The 8,285-nt window shown below is 37.7% G+C and overlaps 1 pseudogene; it reads left to right on the forward strand.

The window, feature by feature from the left end:
- The first annotated feature begins 4,045 nt into the window (after window positions 1–4,045).
- Window positions 4,046–5,874, forward strand: LOC102866080 (annotated as a pseudogene).
- Window positions 5,875–8,285: the final 2,411 nt, after the last annotated feature.

Consider the following 8,285-nt stretch of genomic DNA (forward strand, 5'->3'; position numbering starts at 1 on the left):
AAAAAAAACCAAAAACAAAGAGGAAAGAAAAATCAAGTGATATTTGATAATTGAACCCCAAAGAAAGTTGTTGTTTTTATGTACCATTGAGTTGGAACCAACTTATAGCTGACCATCCGGCAGGTTTTCAGAGGCAGTTAATTGCATGGGAGGAGATCTCCCATCCTTCTCCTGTGAAGGGGCTGGTGGACTTAAACCACTGACTTCGGGACTGCAATGCTGCTTCTTGCTAGTAGGCCACCAGAACTGTGAAAACAGAATAAAAGAATTATAATTATTCAAATTATAGAGTATGACTAATAGAGCTAATATTTGAGTCTTGTTTAAAAAATCAAATAAACTTGAATATCATTTAGAATTATTTTAAGAAACTACACAGTTGTACAATTTGGTGGGTGATGGCAGTGGGTAAAGGGAATGGGAAAGATCAGGTGAAGATCTGTAAAACCGAGTAATGATGGGCATAGTCCAATGGTGATTAATTTTATAAAACATAATGAACGGGAATGATTGTATGAAACACAATGTGAATGAAAAATAGTGTGAAACACAGTGTATGCAAGCTTTGTAAGCAAACTAATTTAAAATATTTTTTTAAAAATTATTTTTACTTTAATTATTTTTTCTTGCTGAAATTTACTCAAAATCCTAAGATCCAATTTTGTTGTCTCTTAAAATAATTGAAAACACATGGAAATTATATGTACTTTTTTAATCAAATAAAAGATAATTTGTAACATTTTTAATATCTAAACTTATTTTTAGAGTAATTATGTATCTTTTTTAATCAATCATGAATAAAAAAGAAGAAAATACTATGGCATGATCTTCGAGGAGAGAAATCCCATGTATATATTTATTTAGAAGGTTTTAAAAACACAGAAAGACTGAAGTAGTTTTGGTTTTGTTTTAACTGCTATGCTTTGTTTTAAGCTCAATTATTATCTTTATTTTTGTTATAGACTTCCAGTCCATTGTGGATTTTACCAGCCAATATTTCCTGAGTTTCTCTAAATTGAAGAGAATTATTATAGGCCCAACCCAACCCCTCGGTGATGCAATTTTGCTTCCTGAAATTGGTGATTTTGGTTCAACAAGAGAATACTTGGAGGAAAGACCTAGCAGTCTACTTCCAGAAGGTCACAAACATAGAAAATGTTATCGAGTGCAGTTATGCTTTTTCACACTTGAGGTCACAGTGAGTCAGAGTTTATTGGACAGTAACGGTTGGTTATAGACTTTGAACTACATCATTAATTTAATAAGCAGAGTCTAGATGGAGAACTAGTCTACTAATAACACAGTACTTTGAATTTGTCATATAGTTAAGTATCATAGAATCAGTTCTAAGTTCCAACTTAGAACTTGATGCACAACAGAACAAAACCCTGTTTGTTCTTGCTACTTCCTCACAATTGCTACTTTACTTGAGCCCATTTTTGCAGTCACTGTGCCAATCCATCTCAAAGGTTTTCCTCTTTTTTCCCCCCTGACCCTTTAGCTTTTCAAGCATAATGTCTTTCTCTAGGTACTAAAGCCTCTGATGAAATCTTCTATACATATGAGATGAAGTCTTATCATCCTCACTTATAAGAAGTGTTCTAGCTTTAATTCTTCCAAGACAGAATTGGTTTTCCTTTGGGCAGTCTACGGTATATTTAATATGCTTTCTTAGCAGTTCAATCCAAAGGCACAAACTCTTCTTCTTCCTTCTTCATTACCCAGTTTTTGCACGCATGTGAGGTGACTAAAATTCCCAATGCTTGAGTTAGGTACAGCTTAGTCCTTAAAGTTGCATTATTATTTTTTAATAGTTAGAGTTATTTTGCATATTATAAAATATATTTTTTAAAAAATACTAATATATTTTAATGGGAACTCTGGTGGCGTAGTCCTTAGGGAGTTGTACTGCTATCTGAAAGGCCACTGTAACGTAGGGGGTTTTCTGTTTAAAATGGCTTTCCAGTCAGTAGCTTTAACTTTCACTGTGTGATTGGGTGGAAATATGAAATAGTGTATATAAATAGTTCAAAATGAGCTTGGTCAGTTTTCCCTTACCACCAGGTTTAAACTGAGCAGGTTTAGCAGCAGAAGGGGGGAATCTCATTATCAACAGGGAAGAATGCAGTGGAGGTCTTTTAGGACCAGAGATTTCTTTTGCAGTCAGCCCAGGAGCTATGAAAGAGTAACAGCAATGTTAGAGAAGAGTGTGGAATATCCCATAGGCTGGCAAAAGAACAAACAGATATATCCTGCAGAAAGAGTAGTCAGAGTGCTCCTTGGAGACAAAGATGATAAAACTTCGTCTTGTATGCTTGTGACATATTGCTAGGAGAGGCAATTTCTTGAAGAGGGACATCAGGCTTGGAAAGATGGAGGGTTGGTAAAAGAAAGACACTCAACTAGGTGGATTGACACAGTGAATGCTGAAATGGCCTCTAGTGTGTCAGGAAATGTGAGGATGGCACAAGATAGAATGGGACTCAGATCTGCTGTTCATAAACTCAGTGTAGGTCATACTCTCTCAACAGCACCTAAAAACATAACAACAACATATAAAGGTAGTTGTCTTAATTAGAAATTATTGTTTGGTCAGTTTTCCCCAAGATATATTTTTCTTGCTTACCAACTTCATTGGAAAATCTGCTATCAGGGACTTCTCTAGAGCACTGGAGAGCAACGATGTCATTATGAGTCTAAGGTAGGACTGATCCAGGCCATTGTCTTAACAATTACTTGCTACGCATCAGAGAGCTGGACAATAACTAAGGATGAAAGAAGGATAGATGGCTTTGACTTGTGGTTTTGGATAGGAGTGTTGAACATACTGTGGACTTCCAAGAGAACAAACAGGTCTGCCCTGGAGAGGGTAAAACCAATTTGGTCCCTGGTGGCAATGATTTTGAGGCTTTCAAATAGGTGAGCCAGGAGGGACCAGTCCTTGGAAAGGAACATCATGCTTGAAGGGGCGGAGGGACAATACAGGGGAGGAAGAATCAGGATGAGATGGATTGACTCAGTGACTGGAATAATGAGATTTGATCTGTTGGAGAGGATGAAATTGGTGCAGGATAGAGAAGCTTTCAGAACTAAAGTACAAAGGGTCACTATGAGTTGCAATGACTTGATGACACATAATAACAACATCCAACTTTGGCATACAAGGGCATTGTTGTTTGGTGTCATCGAATTGAATATGACTCATAGCAATCCTATGAATACCTAACATGAACCCTGCCCTATCCTGTGCCCTTCTCATCATCTCCAATACATTAACAATATCCTGTAGTCACGGTGTCAATTCATCACGTTGAGGATCCTCCTCTCCTTCCCTGATCTTCCATCTTTCCAAGCATATTGCCCCTTTTCAAAGAATAGCCTCACCTTCCTACATGTCCAGAGTATGAAAGATGAAGCTTTGCCATCTTTGACTCCAAGAAGCACCTCTTTTTCCAGCTGAACTTTTTCCAAGACATATCTCTTTTTTCTTTTAGCAATCTGTGGAATATTCATGGCTCTTCTCCAGCACTACGACTCAATGACATCAATTCTTCTATCATCTTTATTCATTGCCCAGCTCTCTGACGCATAGCAGGTGATGGAGAAGACCAGAGCCTGAACCATCCATTGCACTTTAGCGTTTTGGAGGGGTTCTGACAGCAGATTTGCCCAATGTGATAGATCTCCTGATTTCCTGACTGCTGGTATCCAGGGTATTAATTGTTGATCCAAACAAGATTAAAGCATTGTTAGCCTCAAACTTTTCCCAATTTGTCACATTAACTGTTGGTCCTGTGTTGGGGACTTTTTTTCTTTTGAGGACTTCTGTATTTTTCTTCTTTTTGGTTTTTTGTGAGGTTTGGGGTTATTTTTGTTTTTGTTTTTTGGGTTTGTTTGTTTGTTTGTTTTTATAAGTAATCTATATGGAAAGCTGTAGACCTTGATCTTCTGAAGTAAGTGTTTCGTATCTTTCTAACCTTCAAGCAAGCAGAAGCTGACTGACACTTCTGGTGTCCCCCCCACGTGCCCGCCTCTCGGTAGCATCATGCCTGCAGTGGACAAACTCCTGCTAGAGGGGGCATTTCAGGACAGCCCCCAGACTCGCTCTTTACTGAGTGTATTTGAAGAAGATGCAGGCACCCCCACAAATTACGCGAACCAGCTGCTCCAAGCCATGCAGTGAGTCTATGGAGCCCAGAATGAAATGTGCCTGGCCATTCAACAGCTTTCTAAACAACTGCTGGCATATGAAAACCAGAATTTTGCTCTTGGCAAAGGAGATGAAGAAGTAATTTCTACACTTCACTACTTTTCCAAAGTGGTGGATGAGCTTAATGTCCTTCATATGGAGCTGGCGAAAGAGTTGGCAGACACAATGGTTCTGCCTGTTATACAATTTCGAGAAAAGGATCTCACAGAAGTTAGCACTTTAAAGGATTTCTTTGGACTTGCCAGTAATGAGCATGAACTTTCAATGGCAAAGTATAGCAGGCTTCCCCCCAAAAAAGGAGAATGAGAAGGTGAAGGCGGAGGTTGTCAAGGATGTAGCGCTGCGCGCCAGAAGCAGCCCCTGTCTTCTCCCCAATGCTAATACTGGGCTCTCAAGGCCCTGCAGTAATGGAAGCGGATCACCATGATGGAGCCCATGATCACAGCCCGTAGCCAGATTAACTTCTGTAAAAAAGGAGCAGAGATGTTTTCCAAACTCATGAACAGCTTGCTGTCGTCTGCTACAGACATGGTTCGGAGCCTTCAGGTGGAACTGGAAGCCAAAGCAGAAAAGATGTACGTGTCCCAGCAAGAGTTGCTGTCAGTCGATGAATCTGTTTATACACCAGACTCCAATGTCCCCACACCGCAGATCAACAGGAACCTCATCCAGAAGCCTAGCTACCTTAATCTTAGAAATAAAACAGGGCTGGTCACCACCACCTGGGAGCGACTGTGCTTCTTCACGCAGGGAGGGAATCACATGTGCCAGCCCAGAGGGGGCGGGGCCAGGGGCCTGATCCAGGACCTGGACAACTGCTCAGTGATGGCGGTGGATTGTGAAGACCGGTGTTACTGCTTCCAGATCACCACACCAAATGCAAAATCGGGAACAATTCTCCAGGCAGAGAGCAGGAAGGAAAATGATGAGTGGGTATGTGCAATCAACATCTCAAGACCTGACTGACAAGCCAGAGGCGTAGCCATCAAGTTGAATCAGACAGTGCTGGAGGCAGTGACTCCCATCACAAGCTTTAGGGGAAAACAAGAACCTGTGTGCTCCAGTCGGAACCTGAAAAATTCAGAGATGGAGAATGACAAGATTGTGCCTGGAGTAACAGCCGAGCAACTAATAGCACCTGGAACACCTATTCAGTTCAATACTGTTCTTCCTGCTACAGAATTCCTTGACCAGAACAGAGGGAACAGGCCTATCAACCCTTTTGGTAAGACTGAAAACGAAACATTTCCAGAAGCAGATGATTCTCTTTGGCAGCAGATGCTTATAGTGCAGTTTTTGAGATCAATGACAGTTAAAACAGCACCACTGAAATGGTTTATGAAGCCATGAAACAAGTACTGGCAGCGTGGGCCATTCATAACATCTTCCCCATTACAGAATCCCATCTGATGGTCACAGGCCAATTGCTGAGGTTGATAGATCCTCAGATTCAAGTAACAAGGACCAGAGTTTTAAACTTACCAGTGTCATACAGTTTGCTGTGCATCAAGAAAACAAGAGACTGGTTGGCTTTGTCATCCATATCCCAGAATCCACAGGAGAGGCGTCTCTCAAAACACATATTTTTGAAAGCAAATGAGAAGGTGAAAATATATGCAATTAATTTGGGAAAATAATTTATTAAGGCTCAGAAGGCTCACTAACCCGGTTTCAGAATGCTGACAGTTGTGCTTCAGACTCACAATGCCTTGAGACTAAGACTTGGGAGGAAGACAGTAAGAAATGCTTGATGACACGTTTCTGCCCATCTACCAATGTTATTTTAGGTGCTTTGTGGTTAAGTCCTCCTTTAGACTGCATTGTTCAGCATTCAGAGAGTTATGAAAAATACATGGTTCACTTGATATGTAAGTCATTTCTTCAGTTTCTAATATCCTTAAAAAAACCAAACTCTACAGCCTAGATTTGCAATTTGATAAAAGAAATACTAAAGTATTTCCTATTGAAAAAAAAAAGGTGACTGACTGGAAGAGATGAAGTTTCATCCAAATTCCTAAGACAGGTGATCCAACAGAATGTGGAAATTATTGAACAATATCATTAATATATCATGCAAGCAAAATGTTGAAAATTATTAAAAAATAACACTACTGGAACAATGTATTGACAGGGTAATACTAGAAGTTGAAGCTGATTTTAGAATAGGTTTTGCACACATGATTGCTGATACCAGACAGATACTGGCTGAAAGCAGATAATACTGGAAGAATGTTGATTTGTGTGCAAAGGAATTTGACTGTGTATTGTAAGAAATTATTACTAACATTAAAAATAACACACAACTGTATTTATTGGAAATCTATAACTAGACCAGATGGCTATTGTACAAACAGAGCAAGGGAACACTACATGGTTTAAAATCAGGAGCATCATGTGTCAGGGTTGTGTCCTTCCTCTATGCTTATTCAGTCTGTATGCTGAACAAATAATTTACAAAGCTGGACTCTAATAACAACAACGTTGCATCAGGATTGGAGGAAGACAACTAACCATCACCTTAGTTTCCAGTAAATGTGGTTTACGTACAAGGCAAGTAGTCACTCAATCTTCTGTCAAAATAAAAGTGTGTGGAGGTATAGCTGTTTACTTAGGGCAATTCTGCATCTTTAGGAAAACACAAATAAATGTTTTAATTTTAAATTGTTCTGGAGCAAAGAAAAGAGACAAATAACTATTATGTTTTCCTTGTGTTCACCACTGTTTAAAACATGTGTCTATAAAAAAATAGTATTAGTAACATATTGATTCTTCTTTGGAATAATGTTAAATTATTCAACTTCAAGATTAATTATATACATTTTTAATAATTTGATTAATGATGTTATATAAGAAAAGATTAAAAATACTAATTTAAAAAATTAATAGTTTCATTTGCAAACATGTGTGAGCTGATTGGATTTGCTGGGTTTAGCTAAAAAGGAACTTCTTGTTTAGAGTCAGTCAGGACCTGGTGGGTGGGTCATTGTATTTAAAGGTTGGTTAGGCTCATGGGCCTGCAGCCCTCAGGCCTGATGCCTCTAAAAATTCTATTAATTTGGTGAAATTATAGTTATAAATTATAGTATAGAACAGGGTGTAGATCTTTTGTTAATGGATACTGAGTGACTTGACACATTTAACAACAAAAAAATGTAAAATTCAGTGAATAAATAGTTTAACAAAAAGAAAAATATCCTATGTTATTTACCTTTATATGAAAATAGGGAAGAAATAGTACATATGTGGTAATATTACTAAAAATAAATGATAAAGACTGTCGAAACAAAGAAACAAACCAAAGAAAAGTAGGATACACATGGGCATAGTAGAATTTGTATAGGAGTATTATCAACTTTCTCTAAATAATTCAATAGATTCTAGGTGGCATTTGTGTATTTAAAAGAAAACAAGTATTTCAGGTAAAGTATTAAGAAATGTTGAGTTTTTGTTTCATTTTATTTTTATGAAAATGCATATTCTTTCCTATACCAAGATTAATGGATTTAATTATTAGATTCTTTTCTACTTAAACTATAGTGTACAGAATTTGATGTCATAGAATTTTCTGTAACTATTATTCACAAATGGTGTTTTTATAGTTAGTAATTTCCAGTATATATGTATTTATCTACTTTAAAAAATACTTATTATTTTTATGCCGCTTATATACAAACATTATTACTCATGGTTTCATTCACGTACATTTTTAAACAATTATTTCTGATATATTGTGCTTTATATCATTATTAACATAACCTTTATCTCCCCTGCTGCTCATGCCTCCAATGCTACCTCCCTATTTCTTTGCCCCCATTATCCCACTACTCTCTACTGTCCTAGTAATTTCCTCTCCCTTCTTCCACATCCCTTTTGCCTTTTCACCCTTTACTTGTAAAGAGAAAAAAATACAGTGAAATTTTCCTAACTTAATGAAAATCTATATGCAAAGACAAAAGCCAACATTATTCTCAATGGAAAGAGACTAATGGAAATACAAACACACACACACACACACACACACACACACACACACACGACTTTTAAAAGAAAAACTACAAAACATTCCTACAAGAAA

This window comes from Elephantulus edwardii, unplaced genomic scaffold (genome assembly GCF_000299155.1).
Source record: "Elephantulus edwardii isolate Elephantulus edwardi_28Jun2011 unplaced genomic scaffold, EleEdw1.0 scaffold00477, whole genome shotgun sequence".
Lineage (NCBI taxonomy): Eukaryota > Metazoa > Chordata > Mammalia > Macroscelidea > Macroscelididae > Elephantulus > Elephantulus edwardii.